The sequence below is a fragment of the Cryptomeria japonica genome, chromosome 10 (genome assembly GCF_030272615.1).
Source record: "Cryptomeria japonica chromosome 10, Sugi_1.0, whole genome shotgun sequence".
Lineage (NCBI taxonomy): Eukaryota > Viridiplantae > Streptophyta > Pinopsida > Cupressales > Cupressaceae > Cryptomeria > Cryptomeria japonica.
This window is the reverse complement of record NC_081414.1, coordinates 407,472,368-407,484,549: the sequence shown is the minus strand read 5'-3', so window position 1 is coordinate 407,484,549 and position 12,182 is coordinate 407,472,368.

Genomic DNA, 12,182 nt, shown 5'->3' with positions numbered 1-12,182 from the left:
AAAAAACCAATCATTGCACAAAGGCTTTAATAAGTGATGGCTAAGATTCTAATATATGGCATGTGCCCATGATCTTGAATGTGCTATTATGATGGAACTAGAGAAAAAAATTATGATGAAGTAATTTGACTTTAGTAAGGTGTCCATGATCTTCAACATTCTCTTCTCTTTTTAGAAATGATTTTCTTTGGAAAAAGTAAAATAACTTCAAATAAGATGGTACTTTTACATGTATCAAACTTGATCTCTTCCATAAATCTTCAAGGCCATATTAATTCTTCAAGATCTACAGTCATATTCCACCCTTTAATTCAAAGACACGTAGAAGATAACCTTTTTATTCAAGTATTACACCATCCATGTAATTGCACCCACACCATATGTTTTGATGGCATAATCTTGTCAAAGAAGCACCAATATAGTTAGTAACATAGTAATCAATTAGTAATCAATTAAAGTTGATTCTTGGTGCAAAGAAAAATCATAATATTATGAATTTGTCATTCGTCAAAGATCATATATTATTCCTCATAAAAATAGTAAGGAGATCAACATATATTTTCACGAGCATAAGCATGAATAATAAGCTGTCTTGTTTAAAAGAAAAGTAGACATGCTAGTACATATAGTAATGATCTATAAAAAAATAAGCAATGGGTGAGCTATCCTTTCCAAGCATGCTTACCAGACAGTGTATTAGGGCGATATCCACCCGTTATAATAAGGTGAATTTTCATGCTTTAAAGTACAAAAGACACATCCTACTAAATATACAAACTCAAAGAGTCATAAAAAATATCTTAGTAATGTCATCATATACGATTAATTGTATGCCAGTGACTATTCATATATGTAAATCAGGTAGGTGGCTTCAATTTTTTTTTTGTTGATCTCCATAAAAGACACTAGAGGTCTTAAGGTGATTTAAAAAGAATCACCATGTCATGATTAATTGTTTCCATGTTGGTATCACAATGTGAGCCATTGAGCATACAATTTAACTTCATATTCTTCTTAATATATAATACTCATATCAAAAGGAGACTTAGAGCTCTAAAAGTAGTATGTTTATAAAGCAGGCGATCCTTATATTTTAGTGCAAGAGTACAAGACATTACGATGGCTAGCATTGGAAACTTCATCTATATTTTCACTCTAAGAGTGAGCAACAAGAGGAAGATAAGTATATTTAAACTCTCAAGTTTTAAAAGAGAATAACTCTCACATGAATCTTATTCTCAATTGGATGGTAAGGATTCTACCCACAATGTTTCTCTCTATCACAATAACTCATTTTTTACATTGATAAGGAATGCCACATGTGATAATTAAAGAGCTCTTAGATATACATGATGATAAGTTATTACTTGATTTTTTTTTAAGATAAACTTGTAGGATAGGAATCTAGAGCACACTTATGATAGATTCAAACATGCTTCAAGGTGAAATTATCATGTTGATCAAACATGTTACAAATAATCTCCAACTTTAAAATTATTTTTGATTAAAAAAGTAGTGAGAACTAGGGCATTGACCCTTTACATAGCAGAACTATTAACAAGACCATAGTGCAAAAACAACACTATAACAACATTAACAACAACTAACAACAAAAAGAGACCAAGTCTTAGAAATAAAAAAAATAGTAGAAAACACAAAAACAACTACAGGGGCGCCTTTCACACTCCAGTGGCATCAATGGCACTGTTCCATTCATTGGACATGAACTTGTACAGGTCCCTATCCTCCTGCTTATCCTCATCCGTGTCCGCAGTATGTTCCCTCGACAGAGAGAGGGTGAGCGCCGAGCTATGTAAAACCTGCATATAAAATTTGTTAAGACCCACAATTTGGGCATCCCAGGCCTCCATCTTTCTCTTGAGATGATTGACATCGTCCATGATAACCTGCAATTCAAGCACATGGCCCAAGTTCTCAATCCTCTGTGTGATGTCCAACACGTCTATGCACATCTTTTCTATTTGCTCCAGAGTAGGGACACCATGTGGGTTCACAAAAACCATGTCATCCATAGTCTTATCCATCTCCTTGGCCACATATTCAGTAGGGGGACAACCAATATCATTACCCAGGCCCATTAGGGGGAGAGAGTTCATCACCTGTTCCACCGTCTTTAAATCTGGGTCCAAGTTACCAGAGTCCAGGGCTTTGTTATTAGAATTTTCCTCACCCATGACACCCTCAGTGCCCATGTTCATAGGGGCCATATCCTTAACATCAACAGAGTCCTAGGTTTGCATCTCAGAATTGGCTGTGTCAGCGACACCAACAGTGATCAGAACCATGGGGTTCCTAGTCATATCCACACCCACAACATCCCCATCAGGCCCCTCCATAGTGGTATTAGGGTCCTCTCCCTCCTTGTCCCCAATGGGGTCCTCCTCCGAGTCAATATTTTTGATCATAGGAGTCTTCTTTTTGCGCAAGCTTTTGGAAGCCAATTTGGAGGATCTCCTTTTAACCTCAGAATCAGGGGAAGGATTGTCATTCTCAGCATCCTCAGAGGATGAGTTGTCGTCAAAGACAATACATTCCGCCTTTGCCCTTGGATAGGGAGTGGGAAGCGCTGGGAGAGTCGGACATAGTCAAACTATGGGAGACCGCAGATAAGGAAACAACAGAGGCATAAGAAGGCACATACATGGAGAAGTTGGCCGTAGCAAAGCCTTCATGAGGATACTAGAAAAATCTGGGGAAGGCTATAGACAGGGTGACAAGCTGCTGAGGAGTAGGCATGTGGGGCTAAGAGAGTGAGAGGTTCCGGGGGGAGGGGGGGGCAAAGGGTACCATGAAATTTATACAGCCTGTAAATGAGGCCCTGGTGAAGAAGGTAGGGTGGCTTATCCCCATGCTTGGGATCCATGTTGTCTTTAACAAAGCTTTCAATGGAATGTAGTAAATAAAAGGGCAGACAAAGCAAATAATTATTGCAGAAATGATTCAGAAGGGGCAAATGATAGTAGTAAAATACCTTGTGCCTACCCTCAAGAGTGAAGTACTTCATGATCATAAGGCATATCATGTTCCATGGGTGTTTGAGCTCCTCCCGAGCAAACCCACCTTGGAGTTTGATAGGTTCCTCGCGGTTGCAGAAGAAGCATTTCAAACCTTCGCTATTGGCCACATGGCTGGTGTGCTTCCAGCTTCGGCCATCGAGGGAAAACTTCATAGCCTGGGCAATAGTCTCCTCAGAGAAATCAAAGGAAATGCCACCCACCGAGATATGCCTCCCAGACCAAGAGGAGGCAAAAGCAGTTGAGAGCTACTTATCGTGGCTGTGCAGACATTCCAGAAAATCAGCAACCCCTCCTTCAACGCAAAAATTCCAGACCAGGGGGTCATTTTTGAAATCATTTGGTTCGTATCTAACTCTATCACCCCCCATATCCTCTGCCAATAGAGCTTCTTTATTCATGAAAATTTTTTTGCAGAGAAAGTTACAGAAACCCTTCGAGAAGCAAGTCGTGAAAAGATAATGGGAAGTGTGCGAGCCCAATATCAATAAATGAGACATGAGGTTGGGTGCATGGGAAAAATTGAATTCACTTTTAGAAATGATTTCCTGGTTACGAGGTATGAAGAGCCAACAAATACCGACGACAACCAACATGTTACCAATCCAATCATACTTCATCATGATGCTGTAAGCCCAAAGGAATTGCTAACAAAGGAGCATGTCCATCACTGCCAACTTGGCCGAATGAGTCACCACCACATCGACATAGATCAAAGGGATATTATCATGATTTGAATTATGAAACCAACACCTCTAGATGACCCCAAGGAAAGAGAGGAGAGTAAGGAAAACACTTGGCAACAACTCAATCATTAGTAAGAATTTTGGATTTCTCTTCCTGAAGAAAGAAGTTAACATGGTCCAGGAGGGAATTATGGCTCCTCCAACATCTCAAGCTTGAAAGATTTAGGACAATGGTCGCCAGGGAATCCGCCACTCTATTGCCTTCCCAATAGACATGCATAATTTTAAATGAATCAAGCCCGAAGATGAGCCTTGGGGTGTCCCTAATGGTTCCCAATGGTCTAATTAAGCCTATTCTGCTCTTTGACAACATCAATGATGAGCTTGGAGTCACCCTCAATGTCCATAATACTGATTCCCACGCTGAGGGTGAGATGAATTCTCTAGGCTAAGGCCATAGATTCAACCTAATTAGAGGAATGCCTATTCAGGTTGCCCGCATAAGTAGCAAAAAGGGCCCCCAAATGGGTTCTGATAACTCCTCCACCAGCAGCCAGACCCCCCTAACAACCCCATCAAAATTGAGTTTGAAATGTATAGCCGGAGGGGACCAGACCATCCTTTGCCTTAGGAGTCTCTTAGAGCAGTCAACAAGAGAGAACGAGGGGGGGATGTTCCAACATCTAGCAATTTCCTAGTCCCAGGTAGAGGGGGATTGGAGGCCAGTCGGGTTTTAGAAACAAAGATATTCTCAAGAATCAACTTAAGGAATTGAGCAAACACAATTTCCACAGAGGCCTCTTTGTCTCTGAATATCATGTCATTCCTTTCCTTCCAAATACTCTAGCTCACATGAGGGGGGATCTGCTTCCATAGTTGTTGGATAAGGGGGTTGGAAGAGGAGCCTCGAAACTCCTGGGACAAACTTAACAAATTTTCATTCATAATCCAACAGATATTGAGCTTGCTGTAGACCATCCCCCAAAGCTCTCAAGTAAAGGCATAGTGGAGGAAGAGATGAGCAGGACATTCCTCATCACTTTTGCAGAGGATGCATCTATTAGGGAATTGGAATCCCCGCTTGAAAAAATTGTCTTGGGTCAAAATTTTGTTGAGGAGAGAAGTGTACTAAAATAAATTAACCTTGGGAATGAGTTGGGGATACCAGACCTCTTTCCAGATAGAGGTGTAATCAAGTTCTCTTAGCAAGTTGTTGTAGGCAGTTCTGACAGAGAAGTCTCCAGAAAGGTCCCATTTCCAAATAAGTCTATCTTCCCTAGGAAAAAGGGGGAGGAACGTACTAGCTAAAAGCTTCTAGAGCTCTTTAGCAGTAGGGAGGAGGAAGGGATGATCAATGCAACAGTCCTCCAAAGCCCTCCAAGTGCAGTTGCTGAAATAATCATTGACCCTTTCTCCAAAGAAGATTTTGATAGCATCCTGGAGCATTCTAAGGGAGGGGGAAGAAGCAAGGGGTTTCTCTCCCAACCAACAATCCTCCCAGAAGAGAATATTCCTTCCATTTCCAATAAGCCACCTCATACCATGGGATTAAGGGTCCCTGCAGATCAAGATGTTGTTCCAAATTTTAGAACCCCTAGGAAGGCCCTCCTCTTTTAGAACAGAGCAAAATACCCATTACCCAGGTATTTGGCCCTGATGATCTGGCTCAAATCCGCATCCTTATTCAAAAGATTCCATGCAATTTTGGTCATAAGGGCCTTATTGAACCTGGAGATCTTGCAGGTTCCCACCCCGCCCATGGCCTTTAGAAGAAAAATTCTGTCTCAGCCCACCAAGGTGAGCCTCTTCTTTTCTTCCATTCGCATCCAAAGGAGTCTTTTGGATATTCTCCAGCTTAGCAGCCATAGCTGCATAAATCTTAAAAAGGGAGAGGAAGTACACAAGGATCCCCTAGAGGGAGGAGGAGAGCAACTGCAATTTCCTAGCACTACTGAGGAATCCACCTTTCCAACCAGCCAACTTTTTTTGCATTCTTTCAAGGATAGAGATCCAGAAGGAATTAGAGACATCTCTGATAGTCAAAGGGAGACAAAGGTAGGTTCCAGGGAGGGAGACCCTTTGACAACCAAGGATTCTATAGAATTTATCTTGGAGTTGGACATGAGTGTGAATGAAGTAAATGCTTCTCTTCTCATAATTAATGTCTTGGCCAAAGGCCAGAGCATAAGAGTTGAGAAAGGATTTCCAAGCCTTAGCTTCCCACACAAAGAAGATACCAAAGAGAATAGTGTCATCAACGAACTGCTGTAGAACATTAGGAGGCACCGTAGAGGCAGGTTTGATGCCCAGGAGAGCTCCCTTGCGAACCATGGAGTTCAAATTAAAAGCCAACACTTCAACAAGGATGATGAAAAGGTAAGGGGAGAGAAGATCCCCTTGTCATAGACCTCTGGAGGCCCTAAACTTCTATAGGGAACTCCCATTGAGAAGCACATAGTAGGTGACCATAGATATGCATTCCCTAATAAGTTTGATGAGTTTATCTCCAAAACCCATAGTTTTGAGAACTTTGAAAAGGAAGTTCTGTTGACTCTATCATAAGCCTTGGAGATGTCAAGCTTGAGCACCATCCCCAGTTGATGACACTTGTCCATGGAGTGAATAATCTCATGAGTAGAGATGACCGCATCAAGAATCTGTCTACCTGGGACAAAACCTTTTTGGGAAGGGCTAATCAGAGAATCTGGGAAAGGTTTGAGCCTATTAACAAGAACTTTGCTGAAGATTTTATAAATAGTGTTGGAGAGATTGATAGGGTGGAAGTCCTTGAGAATGGACACCTCCTGAATTTTAGGGACAAGGCCAATGAAGGTGTAATTGAGTTTGTTGACAAGCCTTCCAGATCGGAAAAAATCCCTAGTGGCCAGAACAACATTAGTTTCCACCACATCCCAGTAATCTTGGAAAAAAGATGGGGGGAAACCATCAAGACCCGGGGCTTTGAAGGAACCCATAGCAAAAACAATGGACTTGACTTCCTCCTCAGATTTAGGGGCCAAAATGAGGTTGTTATCTCCCACCGAGAGGGGTAGCGGGAGGCAGTTGTGAAGATCCTCCCCAGCAGGGGCCCCAGAGTCACCATCTTCCCTAAACAAAGTGGCAAAATAGTTAGTAGTCAGTCTGCTCAAACTATCCTCAACATTGACCTCTTGATTGTTATCATCCAAGAGGGAGGAGATGAGGTTTCTACGCCTATGGATAATAGAAGATCTATGAAAGAAAGTCATATTCTTATTACCCTCTTTGAGCCATTGAACCCGAGATTTTTGTTTCCAGTAGAGTTCCTCTTTGTGGGAGTTTTCCTTCCATTTTTTGCGGAGAGCAGCCTCCTCCATATGGGTAGCTTCAAGGGAGCCACCTTGATCAATGCGCTCTTGGATAATAGTCAGTTTACTATTGAGCTCCTTTTTTTGCCTGAAGATGTCCCCGAAGGTATATTTATTCCAACCCCAAATGTTCCTTTTGACTAAATCAAGCTTCCAGGAAATCCTGAACATAGGCATGCTAGGGATGTAGGTGCTCCACCATCTTTTAATGCATTCCTTGAACTCTGGATGAGAGTTCCACATAATTTCATACCTAAAAGGATGATTTTTCCTTACAACATTCGTGGTATTCCAAAAGAGCAGGGGGTTGTGGTCAGAGACCGTTCTAGGGAGGGAAGTGAGCTTCAAGGAGGGACCAATTCCCCAATTGTCCGAGATGAGAAATCTATTAAGTTTGACCTGAATAAGATCCTTTCCCTTCCTAAGATTGGACCAAGTGAATTTTTGCCCCGTTAGTTCCACATCCATTAACCCATTCCTTCCAATGAAGTCGACAAGATCAGTCATACTGTCAGAGTACTCTGGGAGGCCCCCAAAATTCTTCAGAGGGGATCAGAGGAGAGTTGAAATCACCCGCGATCAACTAGTGGGCATTGGCATTATTTTGTATTAGAGCAGTTATGTCATTCTAGAGATTCAGTCAACCCGATTTGACATTGGGGGCATAAACATTAATGAGAAGGCATGAGTCCATTGGGGAAGAGAGTTCAGAGACCAAAAGGTTGGCCGAGGAGGAGAGAAGACTGCCAGAGAAATGGGAGGGGTCCCACATGGTAACCAAGTCACCAGAGGCTCTAGTAGCATCACTGATAACAAACTTAGCACCAGGCCAAATTTTTCCAGCAATAAGGGAAAATGAAGACATAGACATCTTAACTTCTTGGAGGAGAAGGACCATAATTTCATTTAAAAAAATACACTTCTTAATAGCATATTGCTTTTGGGGGTTGTTGAGGCCCCTCATATTCCATGAGAGGACCTTCATTTCTTACCTTTTATAGACGTCTCCAAGGTCCGCTGCCTGCCATTGGCAATATCCCCTGCTGCTTCCTTTTGTCTCAATAGTCTTTGCGATGGCCGGCCCACTTTAAGGTCTGTCCCCACATCAGGCTTTGCGTTCCTGTTTTGCGTCTTTGAGTAATCCAACCCTCGTCAACATGAGTTATGCAACTTTAAAATTGTTAAATTATATATTGATAATTATTTTAAAATGATGTCACCAGAATAAAATTTATAATTGAAATATCAAAAATAAACTTTATAAAAGATATACCAATATTTCATAAATCACAAAACTTTAATCATTTAAATTCAATAAATATATGTTACCTAATTTCAATAGATTATAACACATACTAATGCTCCTTCCCATTCTTAAATAGATCGAAACTACTTGGGTGGAGTAATATGGTTCAACATAGCAAAAATTCCATTACTTATCTTGCTTTGCAACAAATAGTGAAGGGAGGAAAACTTAATCTATTACTTGGCCACGGTGTCTCAGCTCCCACCACAGTTGCGAATATGTGGACCCTGAAACAAACAACATTTCTATATCTATCAACAAATATGTGGACCCTGGAACTTATAAGATTCATATCCATCAATATGCAATGTACAGACACTACACTTTACATGCACTATGAACCCTGACACTAACAAATAGTTAGTAGCATTGATCATAGAGGAAGCCAAAATGTTACGCCTACAAGCTGATAAAGAAGTTGTGCATGTTTATGTACTCAAATGAAAGGTCCGTGGATGACTCAATTTACAATAAGGAAAAATGTTTCATAGCTAAAAGCATACATAATCTATTTTAATATATGCAAATTTTTATTATCAATGTTTCGAATCACATTTCATAATTCATCGTCAAGATAAATAAGAATGATAAACAAGAATTTCAAAGAGATGAAAGTTTACAATCTTTCAAGCAAATGCAATGAACAAATACTGATCTGCTGGTTTAAATACACCAACAACTTTATCAATTTCGCAATAAAGCTTATCTGCAGCTATGTCTGAATGCAAGTACTCTACCCGCTTGTGGAGACGATGGCTCATTAATCTTTGTGGAGTTCATCCCCTTCTAGATGGTGCAAAAGTTGGAGCACCTGGTGGATGGATCCATTAGACCTCAAAAGTCCCATAAACTTAGAACTCTCCGCATGAGTTTGATTTTGGTGTGTTACACTCTGTCATATGCAAGTGGACATTAATGGCGAAGGTTCTAAAATGTATTTGAGTCAAACTAAGCCACAAGATTTCTCATTTGCATTATTTGCCTTTGTGATCAAGCTTTGGTATCCTGTGATCTCTCTAGCTCGTCAAAGTTCAACTGAAGTCATGTAGTTCTCCTTCAGAGGGCCATAGATAATGGTTACCTCCAAAAATACACATATTGTTCTTGGCAAAGATGAATTTTCTTCCTAGCAATGGTTTGTTCTTCTTCCTCAATATGTCTGTGTCTACAGCTGCACTTGATTTTTCCATGAGTACCAAAAGAAGATATTAGTGGTTAAAGTGGTATGAACCATTGTGCCCTTTACTTTGACTCAGTTCGGCCAAACTCTTGGTGCAATTTAGGTGCTTTTTGTGAGCGGTTGAGTTTAAAATTTTTCAAAAAAATTCAAAATAGTTTGGCTGAACTTAGCTACATTTTTTCACTTCTGCTCAATTTTTCTTCAGGCAGAATATTTTTTTTACAAAATTAAAAAAATACCCTTTTCTAGAGCTCAAAGTCACGAACCTATTTTTTAGTATTTTAATTAATTTAAATTTTTTTAATTAATTAAACATTGCGAGTAGGTTTTTTATGTTAAAAAAGAAGCTGATTAGAAATTAAAAAAATTAAATTAAATGATATTAAAAAAAATAAAAAAATATATTTTTCACTAGATGAGAGAATCTTCTCCAAAAGGGTATAATTTTTTTTTTTTGATAATCATAAATTTAGTAGACAGTAGGTGACGCCAAATGAAAACTACCAAATTCAGCTATGTTGGACTTAAAAATATTATTATGAGAAAAATATACATCAATTTTTTTTTTAGCACTGCATATTTATGTCCTCTATTTTAAAAATTAAAATCAATAAAAAATAAGCTCGTTTTCATTTTGTTTGTTTTTGATTAATTAAAAATAGGCTTTAAGGGACCTGAAACCTAGTTACATATGAAAGATATTCAGGATAGAAACACAATACAACAGCGGCAAAAAAACCAGCAAAAAGACTAGCAACAAAGGAAAGGACAACAAGAGGCCAGCAAGAAATTGGCCCCAAGCCCAGCAGAAACATAAAATTAGAAATTCTTCAGTGTTTCTTCTGCATCCTGCACCAAAAGCATCATTGCTTTGGCCGCTTCCCTCAAGTTAGTATTTTCCTGAGCAGTCTGGCTTTCTTTCATCTTCATATCCTTCTCCGCTGCAGTCTGCCTGGTTCTGCACCTAGGGGCCTGGTGGCCTAGGCTGGAAGTAGGAGCATCTTCAATAACAACCAGGTTCTTCTCCTAGTTTTTCTTTTCCAGATGATTCACCAACGCGTTCATGTTCTGGGAGGAGACTTTTAGAACCTAGAGGCTATGGTCCATAAGGCTTTTCAAGGCTTTCTCATTTCTAGCCATCCGGGATTTGACATTGTCCTTATCCTCCTCCACCCATTCCTTTAGTATTTTGATGATGTCCTCCAGATGTTTTAGGTCGCCTTTTATCAAGTCTTTCTCCAGCCAGTCTTCCATTTCCATTTCTTCCTCCGCTTCACTGTTCTCCATCTCCTCGTGCTGCTTCCCAGAGTCAGACATATTGATCAGCTTGTTGATCTTAATTTACAACTCCTTTTGTTTACCCTGCATGCTGGTAATGTTTTCAACCACCCACTTCTGAAAATTGAAGAATTCAAGGGTGCAATTGTGGGCGATAACCAGAATGGTGTCCGCAGAATCCTTGCTCTGTTCTGTCTCCTCCGCATTAGGGTTTTCAGCTTCCTTAGGCTTCAGAGCCTCTTTCTCAGTTTTCGAGCCTTCAAGATTAGGTTGACAATTCTCAGAATTGCCCCCTTCCTCTCCTTCCCCATAATTCTCCTCCTTGTTAATCTCCATTTCAAAAATTTCTTTCTTATTCTTTCCCTCTTCTTCCTCACAAAGCACATCCTTTTCTTCCTGCACAATATCAAACTTCCTTTTTTTATGGGTAGGGGTGCTAGTCTCCCCAGTCGAATTGGATTCTATGCATTTCTCAGAAATCTAAGCATTGAGGATTAAAGGGTCATCCTTGGTAGCCCTAGTCTTATCCTTCATATATTCATAAATCAGCAGAATGAGGCCCTGGCGCGCTAGAGGGTAGGAACTGGGTTTTTTAATATGGTCGGCCAAGCTCTCGTTAAGAGAAGAGGCTACATAAAAGGGCAAAGATATTTTTGCCCCATGGCGGAAGTGGTTCAGGATGGAAAAGTGATAATTGTAAATTTTCGTAAACCTACCATCCATAGTTAGATATTCCATTAAAGCCCTAAGAATTTTTTGCCAGAAAGGTTTTACCTGTTGGGGGGTGAAGTATGATATATTGTCCTTCTTCGTTAGGTTGCCCTTCTCATCCTCTTTCTTAGGGAAATTTTTGAAAGCCTCAGCGGCGTACTTTCTATCCCTATAGAATTTGGTCCCCTCCATCTTGAGTCCCGTAACTTCTGAGATCAAACTTTAATCGATGTGCCAGATTTCCCCAAACAGGGTAGCCCTGTTATTGCTCTAGCTTTTTGCAAACCCATGAGAAATAGAGTTTCTACTACCATGGATCTTCTCCATATAATCTGTGAAACCGTGTCGGTAGAGCCTTCTCCACACCTTTCTTTCGCTCTTCCAGTGCTCACAACTAGACGGTTCATTCCTGTTAAGGTTGCCTCCCATTCTACTTTCCAGGTCACAATCTCCTCTGTTACAACTCTTGGCCTGCGGGTAAAACTCAGAGTTTCTAGTTTCTCCTTGTAGAGAGTCTTTCACAATTTTCAGATTTCCACTCATGTTCATATGAACTTGGCTATTATTACAATTACCTCTCGCACACATATGATCTTGGTTATGATGCTGAGAAACACTCATCATCTGACAATTCATCCG